Here is a 13,689-nt window from a genome sequence, read left to right as displayed (position 1 = left end):
TGGGGCAAATTGGGGAATATTGAATTTTTTGTGAAAATGTTGACCCCGCGGTCAATGTTTTTTTCAGCTGAGGAGAACTTGAAACGCCCATATCTTGGATAAGGAAGGAGTGAGAGAGCTCACATTTCAGACACAGCATCCAGGCTGCAATGGGATGAATTTGTGTTATTTTGGGGCAAATTGGGGAATATTGAATTTTTGGTGAAAATGTTGACCCCGCGGTCAATGTTTTTTTCAGCTGAGGAGAACTTGAAACGCCCATATCTTGGGCAAGGAAGGAGTGAGAGAGCTTAAATTTCAGACGCAGCATCCAGGCAGGAATGGCATCAATTTGTGTTATTTTGGGGCAAATTGGGGAATATTGAATTTTTGGTGAAAAAGTTGACCTCGCGGTCAATGTTTTTTTCAGCTGAGGAGATAACTTAAAAACGCCCGTATCTTGGGCAAGGAAGGAGTTAGAGTGTTAAAATTTTTAGACGCAGCATCCAGGCTGCAATGGCTTCAATTTGTGTTATTTTGGGGCAAATTGGGGAATATTGAATTTTTGGTGAAAATTTTGACCCCGCGGTCAATGTTTTTTTCAGCTGAGGAGAACTTGAAACGCCCATATCTTGGGCAAGGAAGGAGTTAGAGTGTTCAAATTTTTAGACGCAGCATCCAGGCTGCAATGGCTTCAATTTGTGTTATTTTGGGGCAAATTGGGGAATATTGTTTTTTTGGTGAAAAAGTTGACCCCGCGGTCAATGTTTTTTTCAGCTGAGGAGAACTTGAAACGCCCATATCTTTGATAAGGAAGGAGTGAGAGAGCTCACATTTCAGACACAGCATCCAGGCTGCAATGGCTTCAATTTGTGTAATTTTGGGGCAAATTGGGGAATATTGAATTTTTGGTGAAAATGTTGACCCCGCGGTCAACGTGTTTTTTCAACTGGAGAAAACTTGAAACGCCCATATCTTGGATAAGGAAGGAGTGAGAGAGCTCACGTTTCAGACACAGCATCCAGGCTGCAATGGCTTCAATTTGTGTTATTTTGGGGGCAAATTGGGGAATATTGAATTTTTGGTGAAAATGTTGACCCCGCGGTCAACGTGTTATTTCAACTGGAGAAAACTTGAAACGCCCATATCTTGGACAAGGAAGGAGTGAGAGAGCTCACATTTCAGACACAGCATCCAGGCTGCAATGGCTTCAATTTGTGTTATTTTGGGGCAAATTGGGGTATATTGAATTTTTGGTGAAAATGTTGACCCCGCGGTCAATGTTTTTTTCAGCTGAGGAGAACTTGAATTGCCATATCTTGGGCAAGGAAGGAGTTAGAGTGTTCAAATTTTTAGACGCAGCATCCAGGCTGCAATGGCTTCAATTTGTGTTATTTTGGGGCAAATTGGGGAATATTGTTTTTTTGGTGAAAAAGTTGACCCCGCGGTCAATGTTTTTTTCAGCTGAGGAGAACTTGAAACGCCCATATCTTTGATAAGGAAGGAGTGAGAGAGCTCACATTTCAGACACAGCATCCAGGCTGCAATGGCTTCAATTTGTGTCATTTTGGGGCAAATTGGGGAATATTGAATTTTTTGTGAAAATGTTGACCCCGCGGTCAATGTTTTTTTCAGCTGAGGAGAACTTGAAACGCCCATATCTTGGATAAGGAAGGAGTGAGAGAGCTCACATTTCAGACACAGCATCCAGGCTGCAATGGCTTCAATTTGTGTTATTTTGGGGCAAATTGGGGAACATTGAATTTTTGGTGAAAAAGTTGACCACGCGGTCAATGTTTTTTTCAGCTGGAGAAAACTTGAAACGCCCATATCTTGGATAAGGAAGGAGTGAGAGAGCTCACGTTTCAGACACAGCATCCAGGCTGCAATGGCTTCAATTTGTGTTATTTTGGGGCGAATTGAGAAATATTGAATTTTTGGTGAAAAAGTTGACCCCTCGGTCAATGTTTTTTTCAGCTGAGGAGAACTTGAAACGCCCATATATTGGATAAGGAAGGAGTGAGAGAGCTCACGTTTCAGACACAGCATCCAGGCTGCAATGGCTTCTATTTGTGTTATTTTGGGGCAAATTGGGGAATATTGAATTTTTGGTGAAAATGTTGACCCCGCGGTCAATGTTTTTTTCAGCTGAGGAGATAACTTGAAATTGTATCTTGGGCAAGGAAGGAGTGAGAGAGCTCACATTTCAGACACAGCATCCAGGCTGCAATGGCTTCAATTTGTGTTATTTTGGGGCAAAGTGGGGAATATTGAATTTTTGGTGAAAATGTTGACCCCGCGGTCAATGTTTTTTTCAGCTGAGGAGAACTTGAAACGCCCATATCTTGGATAAGGAAGGAGTGAGAGAGCTCACGTTTGAGACACAGCATCCAGGCTGCAATGGCTTCAATTTGTGTTATTTTGGGGCAAATTGGGGAATATTGAATTTTTGGTGAAAATGTTGACCCCGCGGTCAATGTTTTTTTCAGCTGAGGAGAACTTGAAACGCCCATATCTTGGATAAGGAAGGAGTGAGAGAGCTCACATTTCAGACACAGCATCCAGGCTGCAATGGCTTCAATTTGTGTAATTTTGGGGCAAATTGGGGAATATTGAATTTTTGGTGAAAATGTTGACCCCGCGGTCAACGTGTTTTTTCAACTGGAGAAAACTTGAAACGCCCATATCTTGGATAAGGAAGGAGTGAGAGAGCTCACATTTCAGACACAGCATCCAGGCTGCAATGGCTTCAATTTGTGTGATTTTGGGGCAAAGTGGGGAATATTGAATTTTTGGTGAAAATGTTGACCCCGCGGTCAATGTTTTTTTCAGCTGAGGAGAACTTGAAACGCCCATATCTTGGATAAGGAAGGAGTGAGAGAGCTCACATTTCAGACACAGCATACAGGCTGCAATGGGATGAATTTGTGTTATTTTGGGGCAAATTGGGGAATATTGAATTTTTTGTGAAAATGTTGACCCCGCGGTCAATGTTTTTTTCAGCTGAGGAGAACTTGAAACGCCCATATCTTGGATAAGGAAGGAGTGAGAGAGCTCACATTTCAGACACAGCATCCAGGCTGCAATGGGATGAATTTGTGTTATTTTGGGGCAAATTGGGGAAAATTGAATTTATGTGAAAATGTTGACCCCGCGGTCAATGTTTTTTTCAGCTGAGGAGAACTTGAAACGCCCATATCTTGGATAAGGAAGGAGTGAGAGAGCTCATGTTTCAGACACAGCATCCAGGCTGCAATGGCTTCAATTTGTGTTATTTTGGGGCAAAGTGGGGAATATTGAATTTTTGGTGAAAATGTTGACCCCGCGGTCAATGTTTTTTTCAGCTGAGGAGAACTTGAAACGCCCATATCTTGGATAAGGAAGGAGTGAGAGAGCTCACGTTTCAGACACAGCATCCAGGCTGCAATGGGATGAATTTGTGTCATTTTGGGGCAAATTGGGGAATATTTAATTTTTTGTGAAAATGTTGACCCCGCGGTCAATGTTTTTTTCAGCTGAGGAGAACTTGAAACGCCCATATCTTGGATAAGGAAGGAGTGAGAGAGCTCATGTTTCAGACACAGCATCCAGGCTGCAATGGCTTCAATTTGTGTTATTTTGGGGCAAAGTGGGGAATATTGAATTTTTGGTGAAAATGTTGACCCCGCGGTCAATGTTTTTTTCAGCTGAGGAGAACTTGAAACGCCCATATCTTGGATAAGGAAGGAGTGAGAGAGCTCACGTTTCAGACACAGCATCCAGGCTGCAATGGCTTCAATTTGTGTCATTTTGGGGCAAATTGGGGAATATTTAATTTTTTGTGAAAATGTTGACCCCGCGGTCAATGTTTCTTTCAGCTGAGGAGAACTTGAAACGCCCATATCTTGGATAAGGAAGGAGTGAGAGAGCTCACGTTTCAGACACTGCATCCAGGCTGCAATGGCTTCAATTTGTGTTATTTTGGGGCAAATTGGGGAATATTGAATTTTTGGTGAAAAAGTTGACCCCGCGGTCAATGTTTTTTTCAGCTGAGGAGAACTTGAAACGCCCATATCTTGGGCAAGGAAGGAGTGAGAGAGCTTAAATTTCAGACGCAGCATCCAGGCAGAAATGGCATCAATTTGTGTTATTTTGGGGCAAATTGGGGAATATTGAATTTTTGGTGAAAAAGTTGACCTCGCGGTCAATGTTTTTTTCAGCTGAGGAGATAACTTGAAACGCCCGTATCTTGGGCAAGGAAGGAGTTAGAGTGTTAAAATTTTTAGACGCAGCATCCAGGCTGCAATGGCTTCAATTTGTGTTATTTTGGGGCAAATTGGGGAATATTGAATTTTTTGTGAAAATGTTGACCCTGCGGTCAACGTGTTTTTTCAACTGGAGAAAACTTCAAACGCCCATATCTTGGATAAGGAAGGAGTGAGAGAGCTCACGTTTCAGACACAGCATCCAGGCTGCAATGGGATGAATTTGTGTCATTTTGGGGCAAATTGGGGAATATTTAATTTTTTGTGAAAATGTTGACCCCGCGGTCAATGTTTTTTTCAGCTGAGGAGAACTTGAAACGCCCATATCTTGGATAAGGAAGGAGTGAGAGAGCTCATGTTTCAGACACAGCATCCAGGCTGCAATGGCTTCAATTTGTGTTATTTTGGGGCAAAGTGGGGAATATTGAATTTTTGGTGAAAATGTTGACCCCGCGGTCAATGTTTTTTTCAGCTGAGGAGAACTTGAAACGCCCATATCTTGGATAAGGAAGGAGTGAGAGAGCTCACGTTTCAGACACAGCATCCAGGCTGCAATGGCTTCAATTTGTGTCATTTTGGGGCAAATTGGGGAATATTTAATTTTTTGTGAAAATGTTGACCCCGCGGTCAATGTTTCTTTCAGCTGAGGAGAACTTGAAACGCCCATATCTTGGATAAGGAAGGAGTGAGAGAGCTCACGTTTCAGACACTGCATCCAGGCTGCAATGGCTTCAATTTGTGTTATTTTGGGGCAAATTGGGGAATATTGAATTTTTGGTGAAAAAGTTGACCCCGCGGTCAATGTTTTTTTCAGCTGAGGAGAACTTGAAACGCCCATATCTTGGGCAAGGAAGGAGTGAGAGAGCTTAAATTTCAGACGCAGCATCCAGGCAGAAATGGCATCAATTTGTGTTATTTTGGGGCAAATTGGGGAATATTGAATTTTTGGTGAAAAAGTTGACCTCGCGGTCAATGTTTTTTTCAGCTGAGGAGATAACTTGAAACGCCCGTATCTTGGGCAAGGAAGGAGTTAGAGTGTTAAAATTTTTAGACGCAGCATCCAGGCTGCAATGGCTTCAATTTGTGTTATTTTGGGGCAAATTGGGGAATATTGAATTTTTTGTGAAAATGTTGACCCTGCGGTCAACGTGTTTTTTCAACTGGAGAAAACTTCAAACGCCCATATCTTGGATAAGGAAGGAGTGAGAGAGCTCACGTTTCAGACACAGCATCCAGGCTGCAATGGCTTCAATTTGTGTCATTTTGGGGCAAATTGGGGAATATTGAATTTTTTGTGAAAATGTTGACCCCGCGGTCAATGTTTTTTTCAGCTGAGGAGAACTTGAAACGCCCATATCTTGGATAAGGAAGGAGTGAGAGAGCTCACATTTCAGACACAGCATCCAGGCTGCAATGGGATGAATTTGTGTTATTTTGGGGCAAATTGGGGAATATTGAATTTTTTGTGAAAATGTTGACCCCGCGGTCAATGTTTTTTTCAGCTGAGGAGAACTTGAAATGCCCATATCTTGGATAAGGAAGGAGTGAGAGAGCTCACATTTCAGACACAGCATCCAGGCTGCAACGGCTTCAATTTGTGTTATTTTGGGGCAAAGTGGGGAATATTGAATTTTTGGTGAAAATGTTGACCTCGCGGTCAATGTTTTTTTCAGCTGAGGAGATAACTTGAAACGCCCACATCTTGGGCAAGGAAGGAGTGAGAGAGCTTAAATTTCAGACGCAGCATCCAGGCAGAAATGGCATCAATTTGTGTTATTTTGGGGCAAATTGGGGAATATTGAATTTTTGGTGAAAATGTTGACCCCGCGGTCAATGTTTTTTTCAGCTGAGGAGAACTTGAAACGCCCATATCTTTGATAAGGAAGGAGTGAGAGAGCTCACATTTCAGACACAGCATCCAGGCTGCAATGGGATGAATTTGTGTTATTTTGGGGCAAATTGGGGAATATTGAATTTTTGTTGAAAATGTTGACCCCGCGGTCAACGTGTTTTTTCAACTGGAGAAAACTTGAAACGCCCATATCTTGGATAAGGAAGGAGTGAGAGAGCTCACATTTCAGACACAGCATCCAGGCTGCAATGGGATGAATTTGTGTTATTTTGGGGCAAATTGGGGAATATTGAATTTTTGGTGAAAAAGTTGACCTCGCGGTCAATGTTTTTTTCAGCTGAGGAGAACTTGAAACGCCCATATCTTGGGCAAGGAAGGAGTGAGAGAGCTTAAATTTCAGACGCAGCATCCAGGCAGAAATGGCATCAATTTGTGTTATTTTGGGGCAAATTGGGGAATATTGAATTTTTGGTGAAAAAGTTGACCTCGCGGTCAATGTTTTTTTCAGCTGAGGAGATAACTTGAAACGCCCGTATCTTGGGCAAGGAAGGAGTTAGAGTGTTAAAATTTTTAGACGCAGCATCCAGGCTGCAATGGCTTCAATTTGTGTTATTTTGGGGCAAATTGGGGAATATTGAATTTTTTGTGAAAATGTTGACCCTGCGGTCAACGTGTTTTTTCAACTGGAGAAAACTTCAAACGCCCATATCTTGGATAAGGAAGGAGTGAGAGAGCTCACGTTTCAGACACAGCATCCAGGCTGCAATGGCTTCAATTTGTGTCATTTTGGGGCAAATTGGGGAATATTGAATTTTTTGTGAAAATGTTGACCCCGCGGTCAATGTTTTTTTCAGCTGAGGAGAACTTGAAACGCCCATATCTTGGATAAGGAAGGAGTGAGAGAGCTCACATTTCAGACACAGCATCCAGGCTGCAATGGGATGAATTTGTGTTATTTTGGGGCAAATTGGGGAATATTGAATTTTTTGTGAAAATGTTGACCCCGCGGTCAATGTTTTTTTCAGCTGAGGAGAACTTGAAATGCCCATATCTTGGATAAGGAAGGAGTGAGAGAGCTCACATTTCAGACACAGCATCCAGGCTGCAACGGCTTCAATTTGTGTTATTTTGGGGCAAAGTGGGGAATATTGAATTTTTGGTGAAAATGTTGACCTCGCGGTCAATGTTTTTTTCAGCTGAGGAGATAACTTGAAACGCCCACATCTTGGGCAAGGAAGGAGTGAGAGAGCTTAAATTTCAGACGCAGCATCCAGGCAGAAATGGCATCAATTTGTGTTATTTTGGGGCAAATTGGGGAATATTGAATTTTTGGTGAAAATGTTGACCCCGCGGTCAATGTTTTTTTCAGCTGAGGAGAACTTGAAACGCCCATATCTTTGATAAGGAAGGAGTGAGAGAGCTCACATTTCAGACACAGCATCCAGGCTGCAATGGGATGAATTTGTGTTATTTTGGGGCAAATTGGGGAATATTGAATTTTTGTTGAAAATGTTGACCCCGCGGTCAACGTGTTTTTTCAACTGGAGAAAACTTGAAACGCCCATATCTTGGATAAGGAAGGAGTGAGAGAGCTCACATTTCAGACACAGCATCCAGGCTGCAATGGGATGAATTTGTGTTATTTTGGGGCAAATTGGGGAATATTGAATTTTTGGTGAAAAAGTTGACCTCGCGGTCAATGTTTTTTTCAGCTGAGGAGATAACTTGAAACGCCCGTATCTTGGGCAAGGAAGGAGTGAGAGAGCTTAAATTTCAGACGCAGCATCCAGGCTGCAATGGCTTCTATTTGTGTTATTTTGGGGCAAATTGGGGAATATTGAATTTTTGGTGAAAAAGTTGACCCCGCGGTCAATGTTTTTTTCAGCTGAGGAGAACTTGAAACGCCCATATCTTGGATAAGGAAGGAGTGAGAGAGCTCACGTTTCAGACACAGCATCCAGGCTGCAATGGCTTCAATTTGTGTTATTTTGGGGCAAATTGGGGAATATTGAATTTTTGGTGAAAAAGTTGACCCCGCGGTCAATGTTTTTTTCAGCTGAGGAGAACTTGAAACGCCCATATCTTGGATAAGGAAGGAGTGAGAGAGCTCACGTTTCAGACACAGCATCCAGGCTGCAATGGCTTCAATTTGTGTTATTTTGGGGCAAATTGGGGAATATTGAATTTTTGGTGAAAAAGTTGACCCCGCGGTCAATGTTTTTTTCAGCTGAGGAGAACTTGAAACGCCCGTATCTTGGGCAAGGAAGGAGTCAGAGTGTTAAAATTTTTAGACGCAGCATCCAGGCTGCAATGGCTTCAATTTGTGTCATTTTGGGGCAAATTGGGGAATATTGAATTTTTGGTGAAAATGTTGACCCCGCGGTCAATGTTTTTTTCAGCTGAGGAGATAACTTGAAACGCCCGTATCTTGGGCAAGGAAGGAGTGAGAGAGCTCACATTTCAGACACAGCATCCAGGCTGCAATGGCTTCAATTTGTGTTATTATGGGAAACAGTGGGGAATATTGAATTTTTGGTGAAAATGTTGACCCCGCGGTCAATGTTTTTTTCAGCTGAGGAGAACTTGAAACGCCCATATCTTGGATAAGGAAGGAGTGAGAGAGCTCACGTTTCAGACACTGCATCCAGGCTGCAATGGCTTCAATTTGTGTTATTTTGGGGCAAATTGGGGAATATTGAATTTTTGGTGAAAAAGTTGACCCCGCGGTCAATGTTTTTTTCAGCTGAGGAGAACTTGAAACGCCCATATCTTGGGCAAGGAAGGAGTGAGAGAGCTTAAATTTCAGACGCAGCATCCAGGCTGCAATGGGATGAATTTGTGTTATTTTGGGGCAAATTGGGGAATATTGAATTTTTTGTGAAAATGTTGACCCCGCGGTCAATGTTTTTTTCAGCTGAGGAGATAACTTGAAACGCCCATATCTTGGATAAGGAAGGAGTGAGAGAGCTCACATTTCAGACACAGCATCCAGGCTGCAATGGGATGAATTTGTGTTATTTTGGGGCAAATTGGGGAATATTGAATTTTTTGTGAAAATGTTGACCCCGCGGTCAATGTTTTTTTCAGCTGAGGAGAACTTGAAACGCCCATATCTTGGATAAGGAAGGAGTGAGAGAGCTCACATTTCAGACACAGCATCCAGGCTGCAATGGGATGAATTTGTGTTATTTTGGGGCAAATTGGGGAAAATTGAATTTTTGGTGAAAATGTTGACCCCGCGGTCAATGTTTTTTTCAGCTGAGGAGAACTTGAAACGCCCATATCTTGGATAAGGAAGGAGTGAGAGAGCTCATGTTTCAGACACAGCATCCAGGCTGCAATGGCTTCAATTTGTGTTATTTTGGGGCAAAGTGGGGAATATTGAATTTTTGGTGAAAATGTTGACCCCGCGGTCAATGTTTTTTTCAGCTGAGGAGAACTTGAAACGCCCATATCTTGGATAAGGAAGGAGTGAGAGAGCTCACGTTTCAGACACAGCATCCAGGCTGCAATGGGATGAATTTGTGTCATTTTGGGGCAAATTGGGGAATATTTAATTTTTTGTGAAAATGTTGACCCCGCGGTCAATGTTTTTTTCAGCTGAGGAGAACTTGAAACGCCCATATCTTGGATAAGGAAGGAGTGAGAGAGCTCACATTTCAGACACAGCATCCAGGCTGCAATGGGATGAATTTGTGTTATTTTGGGGCAAATTGGGGAATATTGAATTTTTTGTGAAAATGTTGACCCCGCGGTCAATGTTTTTTTCAGCTGAGGAGAACTTGAAACGCCCATATCTTGGATAAGGAAGGAGTGAGAGAGCTCACGTTTCAGACACAGCATCCAGGCTGCAATGGCTTCAATTTGTGTCATTTTGGGGCAAATTGGGGAATATTTAATTTTTTGTGAAAATGTTGACCCCGCGGTCAATGTTTTTTTCAGCTGAGGAGAACTTGAAACGCCCATATCTTGGATAAGGAAGGAGTGAGAGAGCTCACGTTTCAGACACTGCATCCAGGCTGCAATGGCTTCAATTTGTGTTATTTTGGGAAAAAGTGGGGAATATTGAATTTTTGGTGAAAATGTTGACCCCGCGGTCAATGTTTTTTTCATATCTTGGGCAAGGAAGGAGTTAGAGTGTTAAAATTTTTAGACGCAGCATCCAGGCTGCAATGGCTTCAATTTGTGTCATTTTGGGGCAAATTGGGGAATATTGAATTTTTGGTGAAAATGTTGACCCCGCGGTCAATGTTTTTTTCAGCTGAGGAGATAACTTGAAACGCCCGTATCTTGGGCAAGGAAGGAGTGAGAGAGCTCACATTTCAGACACAGCATCCAGGCTGCAACGGCTTCAATTTGTGTTATTTTGGGAAAAAGTGGGGAATATTGAATTTTTGGTGAAAATGTTGACCCCGCGGTCAATGTTTTTTTCATATCTTGGACAAGGAAGGAGTGAGAGAGCTCACATTTCAGACACAGCATCCAGGCTGCAATGGCTTCAATTTGTGTTATTTTGGGGCAAATTGGGGAATATTGAATTTTTGGTGAAAATGTTGACCCCGCGGTCAACGTGTTTTTTCAACTGGAGAAAACTTCAAACGCCCATATCTTGGATAAGGAAGGAGTGAGAGAGCTCACGTTTCAGACACAGCATCCAGGCTGCAATGGCTTCAATTTGTGTTATTTTGGGGCAAAGTGGGGAATATTGAATTTTTGGTGAAAATGTTGACCCCGCGGTCAATGCTTTTTTCAGCTGAGGAGAACTTGAAACGCCCATATCTTGGGCAAGGAAGGAGTGAGAGAGCTTAAATTTCAGACGCAGCATCCAGGCAGAAATGGCATCAATTTGTGTTATTTTGGGGCAAATTGGGGAATATTGAATTTTTGGTGAAAATGTTGACCTCGCGGTCAATGTTTTTTTCAGCTGAGGAGATAACTTGAAACGCCCGTATCTTGGGCAAGGAAGGAGTTAGAGTGTTAAAATTTTTAGACGCAGCATCCAGGCTGCAATGGCTTCAATTTGTGTCATTTTGGGGCAAATTGGGGAATATTGAATTTTTTGTGAAAATGTTGACCCCGCGGTCAATGTTTTTTTCAGCTGAGGAGAACTTGAAACGCCCATATCTTGGATAAGGAAGGAGTGAGAGAGCTCACATTTCAGACACAGCATCCAGGCTGCAATGGCTTCAATGTGTGTTATTTCGGGGCAAATTGGGGAATATTGAATTTTTGGTGAAAAAGTTGACCTCGCGGTCAATGTTTTTTTCAACTGAGGAGAACTTGAAATGCCCATATCTTGGGCAAGGAAGGAGTTAGAGTGTTAACATTTTTAGACGCAGCATCCAGGCTGCAATGGCTTCAATTTGTGTTATTTCGGGGCAAATTGGGGAATATTGTATTTTTTGTGAAAATGTTGACCCCGCGGTCAATGTTTTTTTCAGCTGAGGAGAACTTGAAACGCCCATATCTTGGATAAGGAAGGAGTGAGAGAGCTCACATTTCAGACACAGCATCCAGGCTGCAATGGCTTCAATTTGTGTTATTTTGGGGCAAATTGGGGAATATTGAATTTTTGGTGAAAATGTTGACCCCGCGGTCAATGTTTTTTTCAGCTGACGAGAACTTGAAACGCCCATATCTTGGATAAGGAAGGAGTGAGAGAGCTCACATTTCAGACACAGCATCCAGGCTGCAATGGCTTCAATTTGTGTTATTTCTGGGCAAATTGGAGAATATTGAATTTTTTGTGAAAATGTTGACCCCGCGGTCAATGTTTTTTTCAGCTGAGGAGAACTTGAAACGCCCATATCTTGGATAAGGAAGGAGTGAGAGAGCTCACATTTCAGACACAGCATCCAGGCTGCAATGGCTTCAATTTGTGTTATTTTGGGGCAAATTGGGGAATATTGAATTTTTGGTGAAAATGTTGACCCCGCGGTCAATGTTTTTTTCAGCTGACGAGAACTTGAAACGCCCATATCTTGGATAAGGAAGGAGTGAGAGAGCTCACATTTCAGACACAGCATCCAGGCTGCAATGGCTTCAATTTGTGTTATTTTGGGGCAAATTGGGGAATATTGAATTTTTTGTGAAAATGTTGACCCCGCGGTTCATGTTTTTTTCAGCTGAGGAGAACTTGAAACACCCATATCTTGGGCAAGGAAGGAGTTAGAGTGTTAAAATTTTTAGACGCAGCATCCAGGCTGCAATGGCTTCAATTTGTGTTATTTCGGGGCAAATTGGGGAATATTGTATTTTTTGTGAAAATGTTGACCCCGCGGTCAATGTTTTTTTCAGCTGAGGAGAACTTGAAACGCCCATATCTTTGGCAAGGAAGGAGTTAGAGTGTTAAAATTTTTAGACGCAGCATCCAGGCTGCAATGGCTTCAATTTGTGTTATTTCGGGGCAAATTGGGGAATATTGAATTTTTTGTGAAAATGTTGACCCCGCGGTCAATGTTTTTTTCAGCTGAGGAGAACTTGAAACGCCCATATCTTGGGCAAGGAAGGAGTTAGAGTTTTGAAATTTTTAGACGCAGCATCCAGGCTGCAATGGCTTCAATTTGTGTTATTTTGGGGCAAATTGGGGAATATTGAATTTTTGGTGAAAAAGTTGACCCCGCGGTCAATGTTTTTTTCAGCTGAGGAGATAACTTGAAACGCCCATATCTTGGGCAAGGAAGGAGTTAGAGAGCTCACATGTCAGACACAGCATCCAGGCTGCAATGGCTTCAATTTGTGTTATTTCGGGGCAAATTGGGGAATATTGAATTTTTGGTGAAAATGTTGACCCCGCGGTCAATGTTTTTTTCAGCTGAGGAGAACTTGAAATGCCCATATCTTGGATAAGGAAGGAGTGAGAGAGCTCACATTTCAGACACAGCATCCAGGCTGCAATGGCTTCAATTTGTGTTATTTCGGGGCAAATTGGGGAATATTGAATTTTTGGTGAAAATGTTGACCCCGCGGTCAATGTTTTTTTCAGCTGAGGAGATAACTTGAAATGCCCGTATCTTGGGCAAGGAAGAAGTGAGAGAGCTCACATTTCAGACACAGCATCCAGGCTGCAATGGCTTCAATTTGTGTTATTTTGGGGCAAATTGGGGAATATTGAATTTTTGGTGAAAAAGTTGACCCCGCGGTCAATGTTTTTTTCAGCTGAGGAGAACTTGAAACGCCCATATCTTGGATAAGGAAGGAGTGAGAGAGCTCACATTTCAGACACAGCATCCAGGCTGCAATGGCTTCAATTTGTGTTATTTCGGGGCAAATTGGGGAATATTGAATTTTTGGTGAAAATGTTGACCCCGCGGTCAATGTTTTTTTCAGCTGAGGAGATAACTTGAAACGCCCATATCTTGGGCAAGGAAGGAGTTAGAGAGCTCACATTTCAGACACAGCATCCAGGCTGCAATGGCTTCAATTTGTGTTATTTTGGGGCAAATTGGGGAATATTGAATTTTTGGTGAAAAAGTTGACCCCGCGGTCAATGTTTTTTTCAGCTGAGGAGAACTTGAAACGCCCATATCTTGGATAAGGAAGGAGTGAGAGAGCTCACATTTCAGACACAGCATCCAGGCTGCAATGGCTTCAATTTGTGTTATTTCGGGGCAA

Source organism: Genypterus blacodes, unplaced genomic scaffold (assembly GCF_046128005.1).
Source record: "Genypterus blacodes isolate CSIRO-AG114 ecotype Tasmania unplaced genomic scaffold, CSIRO-AGI_Gbla_v1 ptg000083l_1, whole genome shotgun sequence".
Lineage (NCBI taxonomy): Eukaryota > Metazoa > Chordata > Actinopteri > Ophidiiformes > Ophidiidae > Genypterus > Genypterus blacodes.
The sequence above is the reverse complement of the archived record's forward strand: the minus strand, read 5'-3'. Positions refer to the sequence as shown.